Below are 17894 nucleotides of genomic sequence, written 5' to 3'. Positions count from 1 at the left end.
TTTCACAATCATGATATAATGAAAAAAGTATTGAAAAGGGCAACATTGATTCAAATATAGTGTGAGACATGTAACAGGTAAATGGCTCTAGTCAAACTTCAGCTTCAATATCTTTAAAGACTATTACCTACCTCAAAGGTTTTCTATAAATACTACATGAAATTATATGTATAAATTCTCTTTCACAGTGTCTAAGAATATTAGATTTTCAGTGTAACTTGATACCCTTCTTCAGTTTGAACACAATCATATTGCAATTATACAAATTAAAATTAATTAATTAATTATGAATTGTAACTATTGGAACTAAACTAATACCCATGTTTACAAAGATAAGGAAGAATGTTTGAAGGTCCCTCTGTTCCCCTGCACTAATCATCCCTCATAAAATAGGATTGTGAAAACACTGAGTTCTAAACACCTGGCCCTCCTAAATACAGCAAAATAAATGGGCATTTAATGTTTAAATTTATCATTACCATAGATGCATTGGAAAGAATTGGACAATGGGAGCCCAAACGTGTTAACCTTTGTTGAAGCATTGTAGAGCCACAGGGAGCAAAAAAATCAGTCATAACACCCTGCAGTGTAGCTACTACCCTCCTTCCACAATGGTCTGTGCTGCTTTTTAAACATTTTATAAAACATAAGTGTTCTGAAGTCTCATAAACCATGTTTTTTTTTCTTTTGAGATTCTTGCTTTTTTATGTCTAATCCACCAAATCTGTGATTCCCAAGAGTAAAGAAGATTTGTTCCTATTCTTTCTTCAAACTGAACGTTATCAGTTCTCCAATCCATTTTAGGTAAATTTTTGCACATAGTATAAGTATCAAATATCATTTTTCTCCCCAATGTATATGTCCAGTTGTTTCAGCTCTGTTTTGTGAAAAGATTTTTTATGCATTTAATTACATTGACACTTTTACTAAAAATTTTATATGCACACACCCACATATCTCTGATCTCTGCCCTCATTGTTCTATTCAATTGCTTTATGTATCTATTTAAATGCAAATATGATAGCCCCTTGACTACTGTATAGTTAGAGAATATGGAAATCAGGTAGTGCTGTTCCTCCACCTTGTTCTTTTCAAAATTATTTTATACATCTTAAATCCTTTGTGCTTTTATAAAATGTTAGTATCAGATATTTTTTTAAGCTGCTCAGACTTTTGACAAGGATTGTGTTGAATCAATAGATACATTTTGACAGAACTGACATTTTAGCAATAGTAAGTCTCCCAATTCATGCCTATGGCATATAGCTCCATTTACTTAAGTCTTTCTAAATGTCTCACACTTAGTTTTAGTTAATAGTTTTCAATCTACAGACAATGCAATAACTTGCTCTATTCACCCTACTTCTAAATATGTTATGTATTAATGTTATTATAAATGCTATTGCTTTTGTAATTTTATTTGTAATTTCTTATTATTCAGAGATTGATATAAAATTGGTTGGATATTACAAAATTCATAACATGTGACCTTGCTACATTAACTTCTTAGTCCAGTAATTCTTAATATTCCTTTGCATATCATCTGTGAATTAAGGCATTTTTTCTTTCTTCTTTTCTAATCTGTATGCCTTCAATTTATTCTTCCACCATTAAAAGACTAGGACCTTTAGTACAATAGTAGATAGAAGAGAGTACATAACCTTATATAATTTCCATCTTAGGCAGACAATATTCATTATTTCACTTTTAAATATTATTTTAGCTGTGAGTTTTTATAAAAATGGCATAAAAATCAATTTGTGGAAGTTATTTTTCTTATTGGTTTATAATGAATGTATGTTGACTTTTGTCAAATGCTATTTCAGCATTTATTTTAATAATCATTTGTTTTCTCTCTCATTTTGTTGGTGTGGCAAATAAAATTGATTATTGCTCAAATGTTGAAACCAACTCACGTTCTTGGTATAAATTCCATCAGTCATTATATTATACACTTTACACACTTCATATTTGATTTTCTAATACCATCTTAAAGGAGTTTTGTCTATATTCATGAGAAAAATAGTTGGTAACTTTTATTCCTTATAGTTAGTTTACTCTCCAGATAAATTTTACCTAATAAAATGTGGTGGAGAATGCTTATTTCTCCACTGCACTCTGAATGAGTTAGTGTAGCGAATACTACACTATTTTTCCCTTATATTTCCTAAATATTTTTCCCTTACATTTTTGACAGGATTGACCAGTAAAGCTAACTTCACCTATAGTTTTTTTTAAGTGAATGAATTATTAATTTATTGCATTTACTGTATTTTGGGCTATTTGGATTTGTTTTTCCTTTTGTCCTAGTTTTCCTCATTTGTGTCTTTATGAATCACTACATTTAAATCAACTCGTGGAATCTATTGGCTTGTTGTTTTTTTAACAACATGCACATATTCTTCTGTTTAAATTAAAATTTTATTGAGGTACATTTCACATGCCATTAAAATTCATCCCTATGTAATGCATAATTCAAGATTTACTTTTTAAAAATTATATCAGGATCTTTTCATTCAGGGTCATATTAAGTTTTAGGACATCTTTCATCAGCTTCTCCCCATTTAAAAACAATACCCATCATGAGATATTCCTCCTGTCTCCCTACCAACCCATACTCTAGGCAACCACTAATGTATTTTCTGTTATTTTTCTACTCTGAATATTTCATACCAATGAAGTCATGAAATATGTGGTCTCTTGTGACCTTCTTCTTTTACTTGGCATAATGTTTTCAAGATTTATCTACATTATACCATGTACAAGAACTTCTTTTTTTAAATTGCTGAACTATATTCCATTCTATAAATATATGATTTTTACTTATCCAGTATTCAGTTGATTGACATTTGGGCTGTATATATTTTGGCTATTACGAATGCCATTAACAACCTTGAGCACATTTTAGTATTGACTTATATTTTGAATTTTCTTGGCTATAAACCTGGAAATGGAATTTTTGAATCATATTTTAGCTCTGTATTTAATCTTTTGAGGAAACATTTTTACCAAGTGACTGAATAATTTTTTTTTTCTACCAGCAGTGTATGAGGGTTCCAATTCCTCCACATTTTATACTTGTTATCTTAAATTTTATTTTAGCCATCATAGTAGGTATAAAGTGATAACTCATTGTAGTTAATGATCTTGTAAAAATTTTAATTTGCTTTCTGGATGACTATGTGTTTTCTTTGTAGATTTGAATATTCAAATACTTTGCTCATTTATTTTGAATTATGTGTCTTTTTATTTTTGATTAATGATGACTTCTTATATATTATATATACCTATCCTTTAACAAGTATATAATTTTCAAATACTATATCCCATTAGGTAGATTGTCTGCTAACATTTTCTGATATCCTATGAAGCACAGAAGATTTTAACTCTGATGAAGTAAAATTTGTCTCTTTGTCATCATTGCTTGTACTTTTGTTGCCACAACTAAGAAACCATTGCTTGATCCAAGTCATAAAGATGTATGCTTATGTTTTCTTCTAAGACATCTTGTATATTAGGTCTTAACTTTGGGTCTTTGATTCATTCTGAGTTAATTTTTTATATAGCAGAGATCCAGAATCATCCATTTTTATTAAAATATCCAAGTATTTCAGTAGCATTTATTGGAGAGACAATTCTTTTTCCTGTTGAATGGTTTTGGCATTCTTGCTGAAAAAATCCATGACCATACACAAGTATGATCACATATATACGTTATTTCTGAACTGTCAATTACATTACATAAATCTACATGTCAATCTTAACATAAGAACCAAATCATCTTGGTTACTGCAGCTTTGTAGTAGGATTTGAAATTCAAGCAAGTTCTCCATACTTTTTCTTTTTCATCAGGATCGTTTTTGCTTTTCTAAGTCTCTTGAAGTCAGCTAGCATTCTGATAATGCTACCTTTTGTTCTCATTTTTAATTGTTTTCTTAATATTTGTTCTAGGGCTTACCATAAATATTTTAACTTATCAACAACTATTTCAAATTTATAATTAGTCAACTACAATGATACCCAGAAATATTACTCCTGTATAGCTCTATTCCATTTTTTCCACTTGTGTGCTATTTTTGTAATACAAATTATATTAAAAATGTTACAATCCCAGAAGTACATTGTTATAACTTCATGTACTTTTATGTCAACTAAATAAACTAATGAAAGGAAAAAGAGCAATCATGTTTATAGAGTTTTTATACCAATTTTTTATTTACAGTTTTTGTTCTCCTTTAAATATTTTGATTTAAGTTACTAAATGATGTCATTTTCTTACTCAGAACACTTTAATGTTCTTTACTTCCTTTGTGCTATTATTGTCAAATATATTATATTTCAACTTGTTGTTGGCCCAACAAAACATCTCTTTACATAAATGATTTTTAAATCATTTAAGATATGAGAATAAACATGCACTTCTACTCTCTGTTGAAATGACATTGCTAACTCACTGGTGTTCTTTTGCTTTTTTCATTTATATTTTTTATTTATGTTTGTTTTTCATGTAGATTTGATTTACTTTCTAGTGTGTACTTTCATTTCAATGAGAAGAACTTCTTATTTCTTGTAAAGAAAGACTGTGAGCTATTTATTCTCTCAGTTATTGTTTATCTGGAATGCTTTATCTTACCTTTTAATAATGCTAATTTTGTTGTAAATAAGATTCATTTTTGACATTGTTCTTCATGCATTTTGAACAGTTCATCCCACTTTCTTCTGACTCCAATTGTTTCTGGGGAGAAGTCAGCTATTCATATTATACTGATTTGTGGTGTATGACCAGTTGCTTTTGTTCTTGCTGCTTTAAGGATTTTTCTCTTTCTCCTTTGCTTTCAACATTTTTACCCTTTACCATGTTGAAGAATCTTGGTGTGAATCTCTGTATTCATTTTAGTTGGAGATCATTGAGCTTATTGGATTAGATTAATTCATTATCAAAATCAGAAAATTTCATAAATGATTTCTTTGATTATTTTTTGTTTCTTCTTTATCTCCATGTTTCTTTTTCTTTCTGTTTTTATTCATCCATTTTTCTTCCTGTTCTTCTTATGTTCTTACATAATCTCTATTGATCTATCTTCAAGTTTGGGAATGATTTCTTCCAGATGTTTGTTACTTATCACCAAAATTTCTATAATCTTCAAGAGAAGATTAGGCTTCAACTTCCCCCACTTTTTCAAATAAAGTCAGTCACTTTGAGGGAGATTTAGATTTCCCCATTCTTTCCTACTGCTTCTCTCCTTGGGAAAAAATATTGAGTCAAATTTCTAATGCTGTGGCCTAATAATGACAGTGGTCTGCTTCTTTCAAAATAATACTCCTGCTTTAAGAACTGGGAACTGTGCAAGACTAGTAGCTTTTGATCTTCTTGACTTCCCTTCCAAATCAACCTCTGATTTTCAAGTAAGCTGATGTAAAATCAACAAAAGTCCAAGTATTCTCAACCTCTTGCACCTAAGACAGAACCCAAACTCATAGTTGGAACTTAAGTGAAGGGAGGGTTATCCTGACCTCTCACTCATACTTTCCAGGCACTTAGTTCTGACATTTGCAGTTGAGGAATGGTATAAAGTTCTGCATGCCTGATAAACGAATTAAAACACCATATCCTTTGAGAAGTGAGGGAAAAGGCAGTATTGTCTTCTTTAGTAAATCCATCCAGAATGGTGCACCATGCTGAACTAGGGAAGGAAATGATCTGGTATTCCCATACCATCAGAGGAATGTGGGTATTTATAATTCCCTGGTGTTGATCCAGAAGCCATTGATCCATGAACTGTCAGATTTGAGTATGAGTTAAAATAGTAGGGGGCCCAAACATTCTTCCATAACCAAAAGTATCCTCACCACCCACCTGCCCATGTTTTTCACCCAACCATTCTTTAACATGTACCTAGTGTGTATTGACTACTGGAGCTTGTCCAAGGAACTCTACAATGAATAAGCCACTCCTATCATAAAGTTCTAAACTTTATACACTGATTATACATGTGGAAATTAGATTTCTGGATAGGTTGGTATAATTAAATGTCCCCATTTCCAACCCTAACTTTCCAACTTGGTAGGCATATAAAATCAAAACCAATTACTTAACTTCTCCCTGTGTCAGACTCTTTACTTTTAGAAGTGAATTAGGATGCCACTCAACTCATACAACTGTAGTGAAATCATTTACTATGAGGAACTGGAGCATTGTCTGCCATAACATAGGTATGAGTTCATATTATATATCATTCATTATTATATCTCTAAAAGTCTTCCTAGAGGACATGATAAAGAGGATAGATCTTTGCATTGGAACATCAGAGAAGCCACAAGTGAAAATGCCTAGGGGTCCAAACCTGGGTGGGGTTTCAGATACAAATACATTTAACTTTTCAGGTGTGAAGTTACTTATTTCACATAGACAACACCTGCTATGGCACTGAAAGGATAACAAATAACAAAGTGGTTCCTCAAAACCAAGAGCATTTCAGAATTTCTGTGACCCTTAATCATGGGCCTTGGCTAGAGTTCTTATTTTCTGGAAGATGCCATCATGTACTGAGTATGGTTTTAAGGTTCAGATTGTTTATTTTATAGATACTTTATATTGCTCTGACATGCTTTATCGCCATAGAATGACTCCAGCCTTTGAAGCTTGAAGTAAAAATCCTAATTTGCATTAGCATGAAACTAAGGATGCATTTTTCTTCAGGAGAGCATATCAGTTATTTGTAAAAATAAATAACAAAATCATGGCATTTGCAGGTAAATGGATGGCATTAGAGCAGATTATGCTAAGTGAAGTTAGCCAATCTTTAAAAAACAAATGCCAAATGTCTTCTCTGATATGGGGGGGGGCGGTGACTCAAAATGGGATAGGGAGGAAGAGCATGAGAAGAAGATTACCACTAAATAGGGAAGAGAGGTGGGAGGGAAAGGGAGGGAGAAGGGGATTTGCAAGGAAGGTGGAAGGAGACCCTCATCCTTATACAGAATACATGTATGATGTTGTGAGGAGAAAAAAAATAGTGTGTCACATTAGATTGGGTAGAGAGATGTGATGGGAGGGGAGGGGAGGGGAAGGGGGGATAGGAAGGGCAGCAGAATAAAATAGAGATTATTGTTGCTGTATGTATATAGGTGACTGCATGAACAATTTGATTCTGCAACCTATACAATCAGAAAAATGAGAAATTATACCCCATTTGATTCAAATGGATGAGTTGTCAAGATCATTGTACTGTCATGTGTAGCTAATATAAATAAATAAATCTCAAGAGAACATAGAATGATGTGAATATTATTGGTGAAGGTCACAGATAGTTAAATCTGCAAGATAGCACAATGTTTTAAGCATCCAAATCTGGGAAAGGCCTTACTGCCTTCACTGATGGCCAGTGAGCAGGCAATAACTTCTTGAGAGAGAGAGAGGAAGAGGGAGAAGTGTAACTACCAAATGTTCTGAGGTTTTAGTTTTCAGACCTCAGGCTATTTGACCCACCAGACCACATAACTGTACAAGCCTAGTGGAAGTCTTCTTTCTCAATTTATGTCAATACAAAAAAGAAAAAGCTAGCATTATAGGAAGAAAGAGGAGTCCAAAGTTGGTTCAAAATAGTGGAGTCCAACATCATTAATATTCAGTACTCATGAAATATCTTCTGATAAAGAATTGACCGAATTCATGTACAGAATCACCTTTTACCTGAGCTAAACTTGTAGTTTTAAATGGTCACGCGCTAGTCCAGACTCCAAGGTTGAGTGCTAAATTATCAGAACTGGGCTGCCAAGCCAGGATTCACACTGGAATCTTTGCAATAGAAAATGTGTGAAGTGATGAAGTACCATGAGAACTTGGACCAAAAGCTAATTTTCAGGCTTCATCTCCAGACATAATAAATTAATCATAAAAGAACTGTAATTAGGAGGTTTGAATCCAATGTGTTAATTTAGAAATGAAAAGACTAGAATCTATAGCAGCTCTTTAGGATAAAATTACATCAAATTCAAGGATATTGATAGGAAAACCAGTGCATTACCCACCACTCTATATTACTTTTCAAATATAGTTGATTTAGTTATGGAGAGCCAATAATATGCTCAGATCTATGTATTCTTTCCTATTGTAGAGGAAGAAAAAATAATCCATATTCAAACATCAAAAATTGAATAAATATTTGCTAAAATATTATTTGTGTAAGAAAATTTTAAGTTAGTTAGGAAAACTATATGGAGCATAGTGCCTGTCATCAATAAGTTCATATTCTAACCTTATAAAGCAAGGAGAATTAATTGAGCATGCATTTTGCATACCCAAACTCATAGAAGAGAGGGGTTGTTATACTAGCATTAGTGGTGCAGCATCCAGCTCAACCTTAAGCACACCTTGAATCCTACCTCTCCCACTTTCTAATTTTTCAATGTTGGGCATGCTTATTTACCAATTTTTGGCTTCTATTTGGTGGTCTGAAAATTGGTGATAACCGTGTATAGTTTCTGAGAGTAAAGGTTATATGAAATATTATGGATTTGAGTGCTCAACACATTTCCTGATAAGCAATGCTCAATAAAAGAATTAATATTGTTTTATTTATGCACATAAAAGATTACATAATAAAATGTGTGATTTAAATGTCATCATAATAGAGTGTTATAAAAAAGATATCACAAAGTGGCAGATGCATGTTATTTAAAGGTTGTAAATTGGCAGCTTGTGGGTTGAAACTAGTTGGCAGGTAATTTTGTTAGACCTATACAGTGCTTTAAAAACATTCAAGTTATTTGCTGACATCTACAGATAGGAAGATTTCAAGAATAGAATATAACCAGAGAATAAAATAAAGACAATGAAAAAAAATCAAACAACAATAGTGTTATCAGGGTATATTTCAATGTCTCCTATGACCAAGGTGACCTCTAGGTTCCCTTCAGCTTGACTAAATGTTACACAGGTTTCTTCCAGACTTTTGGTCTTTGCCTTCTTTTTTCCTTTATTTAGAAAGTTTGCAATTATATCTTTCACCTTTCTTTTGAGATGCACATCTTCTCCTAGACTCTTTCCAGCTTTGTAGTCAGGATGTTTGTTAAGGAGCTGAGACATTTATCTTTGTAATGTAACTAGAAAGAAAGACAGGAAGATAAGGTCTCTATCTATATCCCTAACTCCAAGGGAAAGGCAGAGTCTAACTTCAATAAAAGCTATTAGCCATTATGTGATGGCCTCATCACATAAACCAGCCTCCCCTCAATGTCTTCTAGTACTTTTTCACTAGCTCATTCAAAGGCTTAAAATGTCACCTGCATATTGCTCCAGTGAAGTTAAATTCCATCTCCTTTGCTTATTGCAACAATTCTAATTGAAGTCTTTCTTGACTGTTTAATTCTGTCTGGCGCAATTTTTCTTTGACATATATTAGTTCTTTCCCTCAAATTATGGTCTGACATCCTGTTTTTTATTGTGTGTGTGTGTGTCTCACATAATAATGCATTTTAACATCATAGTTATAAAAAGTTCATTCAGACACTATTTAAAATGAATGTGTGTAAACTACTCAAATGCCAATCAATCACAGAAAATGCATTTCAGGATATTTACAAAATGGATTTTATATACAAATAAACTACAACTTCATGCATTAGAGTGGCTGAATTCCATAAACATAATGTTGAAGGAAAAAAGGATAGTTACAAGAGAGTAGTTACTCTATAATTCATCCATATAAATTTCAAAAGAGGTGAACTTAATCTATGCTCATGGAAGAAAGAATAAGGATAAGAAGGGACAAGATGGTGGAGTAGAAAAAGGTAGCATAGACTAGCAGTCCATCAGCACCAGACTCCTACCCTGGGAAGGAGGAATGCTCCTTAAAGAGGTAACAAGAACCTCACAAAACACAATACTGGGCTGTTACAAAAAAAAAAAAAAAGAAAGAAAGAAAGAAAAAAAATTCATCCATCGAGCTACAAAAAGTTGTTGATTTGAACATGAAACCCACAGCTCTGGGCGCCCGTTGAGCAGACAGGGACTGCAGACTTTGGACAGGCCTGGAGAGAGGAAGATGGCCCATCAGAGAAAAGAAACACCTCACTCACAGCCTGCCCCGCCTCCATGCACTCTGTGAAGCAAGAGCATGAACTCCCTGCGAGGTGAGTAGCCAAAGGGAACACAATGGAATTTAATACTGAACTGTTTTTTTGTTTGTTTGTTTATTTTTAAATAAAAATATAGAGACGCACAAGGTCAGAAACTTGAATGTAAGAAAGAATAAGTTAGAAAGGTGAGCGCAGGGGCCAGTGAATGGGAGGACGGTGCAGACAGGCCAAGGAGACCGCTGGCAGATAAAAACAGAAAGAAAGAAAAGTTGGCTTGGGGAAACCTGTGTGATGGATTTTAATGGACACAGTCAAGAGGGGAAGCAGCTTAGTGTAAGCAACTTCACAATTAGTGTCTCCCCAGGTGGAAAAGCATAGAAAACGTGCATAAGAAGGGGAAAGGAAGCAGCGCTCCAAGCTCGCCCTGCTAAAGGCCACCAGGGTTGTAGCTGAGATCTGCCCACACTGCCCATCCAGAGAGGGAAAACCTATACCCGCTCCTCCTCGTGGCCTCCCACAGGGAAATCTACAGCTGCACCACCGGCACCACCACCCATTCCACATGCCAGGCCACAGGAGAAGTCCCCACCCACCGTGCGCACATGTTCAATGGGAAAAGGTGGCACTGTCCCTGCCGCTGTCACTGCTGCCACTGCCTTTGCCTCAATCCATGCACTATATGGCGGGGTAGGGGGGGAGCAACTCTCACATGCTCCCCTGCCACCTGCGTGCCAGGCAGGGGACAGCTGTGAGCACACCCAGGTCAACTGCTAGCATTGATAGGAAATTGGGAACACCTGCAATCAACTTAAAACCAAGCAAAACTCAGAGAAGACACCTGAGCCAGAGAGACTGACATAGGCACAAATAAAACTGTCCCTGAAGCATTTAGGATCTGGTTGGCAAGGGAGAAAGGTACCTTCATTGTGCTGCCACTGTATGGGGATAGACAGCAGCATTTGCACTCCAAGCCAGATACCTCGCATTTCATATGTGTACTGGGGAAGGTGAAACCTGTGGAGGTTTTGTCCCTATGCCCTAAAAGTGGATTTTACCAAAAACCCTAGAAATACAGACTTCCTGAGGTGACTGACATCCCCCCAGTAACAACAGGGTGTGTAGACCAATTCTTAAGTTCCCCAAAGTCAGTTAAGACTAAAACCCAAATTGCTAGAATCTCTCAATTTAGAACCCTTCACCACTCCCATCACAGAAAAACACAATTTGTTAACTCTCTAATTGTGATCCTCCATCTTATACCTGGAGAGGGGGAGCAGAGCTCTCTAACAGCCAGCTGTGCCTCCCAACCACAAAGGCAGGCAGCAACCCTCAACCCAAGTACAGAGCCAAAAACAACTATGAATATTAAAATCCCATCCCTGCCAAGAGTTTTGACCACCTCTTCAGAAACAAGCTCCTTATTTCTCAGGAAGATTTTTTTCTCTTCTCTTTTTAAATGCTTTTTTCTTTTTTTTCTCACTTCTGTTTTTATTCTTTTAACAATACTCCCATTTTATTCTACTTTTTTCTTCTTCTTTTTAAAAATTTTAACTATTTAAAAAATATTTTTTCCAAAATATAATTTCATTGTATTACATTTTGCTTTTTCTATTGTGCATGATTTGATGTATATGGATGTACGTGTATGGGTGTGGATGTGTTAGCTGTGTATAGTTTTTAAAATGTATGTATATTCTTATAATTTTACCTTCACATTAGTTGTTTCCCTCTGCACTTGTTTATTATTTAGATTTGATTTGTCTTAGGTGGGGTTCAAGTATGCATGGGTTTGAGTGGATTAGGTCTCACAGTTGCCAGTTTGTTCTTACCTTGTTCTGGCCTCTTCTCTCTCCTTCTTTACTCACTTCCCCCATTGATAGCCACATTTTTCTGTTCCCACTTCCTCTCTTTATTTATCACTTTCAGTTACTCTTTTATTCCTTCTTCTTTACAGTTGACATCTGCTACCTATCTCCTGCTTCTCCTCCTGCTTCTGTCCTCTTTTCTTAAACATTTCAAACTTTATTTCATCTTTCCAACCTATTTTCTCTAAATTTATAAAACTATCACTCCACTGAATAATAGAATTATATAATTAATGCAATTCATACCCCATGCATGTTGAAATGATTATACAGTTGATGACACAGTAAATACTTGATGTCAAATGCCAGATAAAATTCAGTTTTGTATCACTGGTATTGATGTTAATATTTGACCCCACCATTCCCATATAGGTAGCAATTTATGTTATAGATGTCAAAGTAGACTCCAGACATTTATCTTTATACATCATTTATTGGCATTAGTGCTACTCCTAACTCCCCTCTCCCTCTAAGAGGGGCTGGATTGGGACAATTCAAGATTACAAGATTACGGTAGATACCCGGCTGCTGAGAATTTCTTACAACCTAGCAAAACAACAGTGAATTTTACCCAACATAAGATATAACCCTACCTGAGGCTAAACATAGCTTCAGCTCATAGAAATGGGAAAAAAATCCCTAAAACAAAAGCCAAGCTTGTTCTTGGATAGGCAGAATAGAGTTAAAATGGCCATACTACCAAAAGCAATATACAGATTCAATGCACTTCTCATCAAAATATATCTTCTTCAAAGAACTAACAAAAAAAAGTCCTAACATCCATTTGTAAAAATAAGAGACCCAGAATAACCAAAGCAATTCTGAGCAAGAAATGTTGATACAGGAGGCATTACAATACCCAACCTCAAATTATGCTATAGAGCTATAGTAGCAAAAACAGCATGGTATTGGCATCAAAACAGACATGAAGACCAATGGAACAGAATAGAAGATACAGAAGCAAAACCAAATATTTGCATCCATCTGACACTTGACAAAGGTACCAAAATATTTTTAGAGAAAAGAGTGTTTTTAATAATGATGCTGGGAAAACTGCAAAGCTACATGTAGAAAAATTAAATCAGATCCTCATCTCTCACCCTGCACTAAAGTCAAATTGAATTGGATCAAAGATTTAGGAATTAGACCAGAAATTATACAACTGCTAGAAGAAAACAAAGGGTCAATACTCTTACCATATAGGTTCTAGCACCAACTTCCTTAGCAAGAACCCCAAAGTGTAAGAAATAAAACCAAGAATCAAAAAGTGGGATATCATCAAACTCAAAAGCTTCTGCACAGCAAAAGAAACAAGGGTATAAAGAGAGAGCCTACAGAATGGGAAAAAATGAATCAACTACTCCTCTGATTTATAAGTAATACAAAACACACACTTCCAATCCCCCCAAAAAACCTTAAATAACCCAATCAAATAAATGGGAAAAAAACTAAAAAACAAAACCTCAAACTAAACAAATTTCTCAAAAGAGGAAAGACAAATGACTAATAAATACATGAAAAAGTATTCAACAACTCTAACACTGGTAAATGCAAATCAAAACTACACTAAGATTTCATTTTCCTCCAGTCAGAATGGCAATGATCAAGAAGACAGACAATAAATTCTGGTGAGGATTTGGGAGAAAAGGTATATTGTACATTGCTGGTGAAGCTGCAGATAAGTGCAAACGTTCAGGAAGGCAGTATGGAGGGTTCCTCAAAAACAAACAAACAAACAAAAAACCTAGTGGTACAATCACCAAATGACTCAGGTATCTCATTCCTAAGTATTTTTCCCAAAGAACTAAAATCAGCATACTATAGCAATATACCCACCTCAATGTTTATAACAGCAAAATTCACAACAGCTAAATTATGGAATCAGCCCAGCTGCCTGTCAAAAGAGGATTGAAATTATAACATTTTCTGGTAAGTGGATGGAAATGGAGAGCATCATACTAAGTGAAATAAACCAGACTCAAAAACTCAAAGGTCGGATGTTTTCTCTCATATATGGAAGCTAGAGTAAAATAAAGGAAAAGAGGAGGGAAGAATAGGATATCAAAAATATCATAAAGATATAGAGAAGATCAGCAGTATAGAAGAAGGGACAGAGAGGCAGGGTGGAGGGATGGGAAAAGGGAGGCAATGTGGAATGAATTCCTAAAACAATCATGTTATGTGCATACATAAATATAACACAGGAAGTTTCACCTTTATCAATGAAGAGAACAAATCAAATATAAATAAATAAATGACTGAAAGTAATCCAGCAGAGTAGAGGAAACAGAATGGGGAAGGGGAGGAAGTATAGGAGGAAAAGGGGGCAGGGGAAACCAGGGGATCTTGAACTGACACCAAATTCCTTGCAAGTTTGAATTTCTTGGGATGAACCACACTAGTATGTACAACAATAAAGCTCTAATATAAGAAAGTGAAAACAAAAACAAAACATGAATAAGGTTACCTTAGGTTATGCAGTGTGAGTAATGATCTGGACTTTGATCTGTATTCTAAGTTGTATAGTTTCCTGAATGTAAACTTTCCTGAATGATAGTCAGCCTCACTCTGCACTGATTAAAACTTGTCCAGTTCTGATGACACAGAAAACCCATGATAATCACAAGTTATGTGAAGTGGGCTCATGAATTAAAGATAGGCAGCAAAAACAATAGAAGCCTAGGATTAGTCTCAAGCCAGTTCCCGAAAGCTCAGGAAAGCTACTGGGATAGATAAAGTCACATCTGCTCGTGCCCTACTTGCCCCTGACAATCAGCCCACCCTGAGTTTTACACTCCAAGATCACATGACCTCTGGACTAAATTATCCAAAATATCCTTTTTCTAGAGGGAAAGAGGATCAGAGCCCAGGCTGATTTAATCAGTTTCTACTTACCTCAGAATACTTGCTCCCAACACATTCTACAACCATTCTCATGAACTACCTGCAAATAAATGGGGGAAATCACAATATCACCCAGATAATTCTCCTGCATTTTTATATACATATATATGTATACATACATACATACATATGTATATATACATACATGCATGAATATGTGTATATTAACTCTAAATAACTGTGTAGATGCTGAATATCAGTATATCATACATGTTGTCATGGAAAGTATGTAATACTATGATATTATATCATACACATTTTATCTCATGTCATATATATATATATATATATATATATATATATATATATTATATCCACACCTTTTGAGTGCATCTACTGCAGATGATGGAGATTCTATTTTTACTGATTCAAAAGCAAGTGATTTGTTGTTTCATTTGCCATTATCTCTCTTTCTTGCTTTCTCCCTCTCTGCACTTTTCTCCCCCTCCCCTTTGGTAATCACCATCACCAACTTTATCAGATAATATGAATATTTTTTCCTTCTTTATGTTATTTGTTCACTGGTAACGTTTAAGTACAGACATAGATACACACACATACATATGTACACATACATTCATATTTTATGTATATATATGTATAATACGTGTGTATTTATATAAGATCCTGATTATAGTTAGAGACAAACAACTTCCATCTTACAAATAACCTTCAAATTTATTTATTATAAAATAATTAACTTCTGGTGCAAATTCATAAATGAGAGTAAAGTTATTTATCTCTGCAAAAGCAATATAGCCAAGAAGTTGTCACCATACTCCCTCCATTCATTTTTAGACATGGCATTCTAATGTTTTAGTCAGGGATAATTGATACTTGTCATATTTTTAGTTACTTTCCTTCAGCTCAAGCAAACAGTATATTATACTAATTCAAAAATGGAGATTTGACCCATGTAATTGGAAGTACTGGGTCAGCGATGATTCATGAATATGGATTACTGCTTCATGGGAAACAAACTGGCTTTAGGGATCTGTTTGTTTCAATATGTATGATTTTGCCACATACTTTCAATTGTAAATATAGTCACCTGCAAAATCAGGAATGCATTTTTCCCCTGTAGATTAATTCCCATTTCCCATGTGGCATTGTTTGTATCCAAAGACAACATACTGATGATGCATCATTCTACAGCTGAAAATTTTCTTTCTGTGGCATGCAGTTGTCACCTGTGATGTCTGAGAGATGTGCTCCTGAGATGGTTCTTCACACTGAGGGTTGTGTCCTTATTACTAATTAGTATGAACAGACTCACCTCCTTGAAAGGCTTCTCCCTTCCTGTCTGCAGGGATAGAGATAGCCACCTGAGCTAAGCTTTCTGTAATTTCTTAATTCTCATTAGGAAATGTTCTCCCAAGGGTTGTAACCTTGGAAGAATTTTTATTTTTCCTCTAGTAGGCTTTTGCTGAGTGTGAGACAGCAGGAAGAAGAAAGTTGCCAAAGCATCTCCAGCAACTTTAAACTACAATATATTATTTTGTACATAATCCTGGCACTTGTCATCATCTATTAATCCTCAGAGACACAACATACTTCTTAATTGGAAAACACAGTTGTTTACCACTGCTGGAGCAAGTCTTGCAATTATACATTTAATTATCGAGAGAAAAAAACACATGAAAATAATGAATAAAAAATCTAAATGAAGTTATTCAACAGCTTATTGTCAGAAAGCAATTGGACTGTCATAAACACTAATGAATGTTTACAGCATTATTTTTTAGAAACTGGAAAAACTTTTCATTGGATGATGGCTACTGAATTGATCACAGATTTTTAGTTGTAGAATAGCTGTAAAGGCATGCATTTAATCAATAAAGAAACTTATTGAACTCAAAGATATTATGGTGAAACCTATTTAAGTTGACTAGCTCATTCATTACTAATTAAAGAACAATTTTCAGGCTAGAATATCATGAATTAGAAGAGAACTAATTTCTAGTCTGTTTGATTTTTGGTGTTTGTTTTGGTGAGAAAAGGGTATTGGTCTTCTTCAACTTGAGGAATTCATCTCCTTTGAAGATCACCAGAAGCTAAGTTCAGCAACTACCAAGGAATATGTGATAATGATTCCAGGGGACATTGGACATTATAAAAATATGTGTGTGTGTACTATAAATATGAATGAGCAATTTGAATCACTTTGAAAAATGAAAGTCAATATTGCAAGGAATTTACTAGAGTTGGACCTTCTTTCTCTTTCTCCAGGACCCTCCCCACCAACACACACATGGATTCACTCTGAGGTAAGGGGACTGTATCAGCAGTTACTGGGCAGATCCATGTAGCAGAGTGCCTGATCCTACTTGCTCTCACCTATAACTTGGGGTAAGAAAGATTCTCCATTGCTGAGAAGAAACTTTTTAGTTTGAATCCATCCCATTTTTTAATTCTTGATTTTATTTCTTGCGCTTTAGGAGTCTTGTTAAGGAAGTCAGGACCTACTCCGACATGATGAAGATTTAGGCCTACTTTTTCTTCTGTTAGGCATGGGGTCTCTGGTCTAATTCTTAGGTCCTTGGTCCACTTTGAGTTGAGTTTTGTGCATGGTTAGAGGAAGGGGTTTAATTTCATTTTGCTGCATATGGATTCCCAGTTTTCCCAGAGGCTATATTTTCTCTAATGTTTGTTTTTGGTGCCTTTGTCTAGTATGAGATTACTAGTCTAGTATTGTGATGCCTCCTGCTTCTCTCTTTTTGCTAATGATTGTTTTGGCTATTCTGGGTCTCTTAATTTTCTAAATGAGTTCCATAAATAATCCAATCAATAAATGTGCTAAGGAACTGGACAGACACTTCTCAGAAGAAGATATACAATTGATAAACAAATATATGAAAACATGTTTAACATTTTCAGTAATTAGAGAAATGCAAATCAAAGTTACTCTAAGATTTTATCTCACTCCAGTCAGAATTGTAGTTACAAAGAACACAAGCAACAGTAAGTGTTGTCAACAATGTGGGGAATAGGTACACTCATACATTGCTGATGGGACTGCAAATTGGTGCAACTACTATGGAATGC

This window comes from Callospermophilus lateralis, unplaced genomic scaffold (assembly GCF_048772815.1).
Source record: "Callospermophilus lateralis isolate mCalLat2 unplaced genomic scaffold, mCalLat2.hap1 Scaffold_130, whole genome shotgun sequence".
Lineage (NCBI taxonomy): Eukaryota > Metazoa > Chordata > Mammalia > Rodentia > Sciuridae > Callospermophilus > Callospermophilus lateralis.
Note: the sequence above shows the minus strand (reverse complement) of the source record.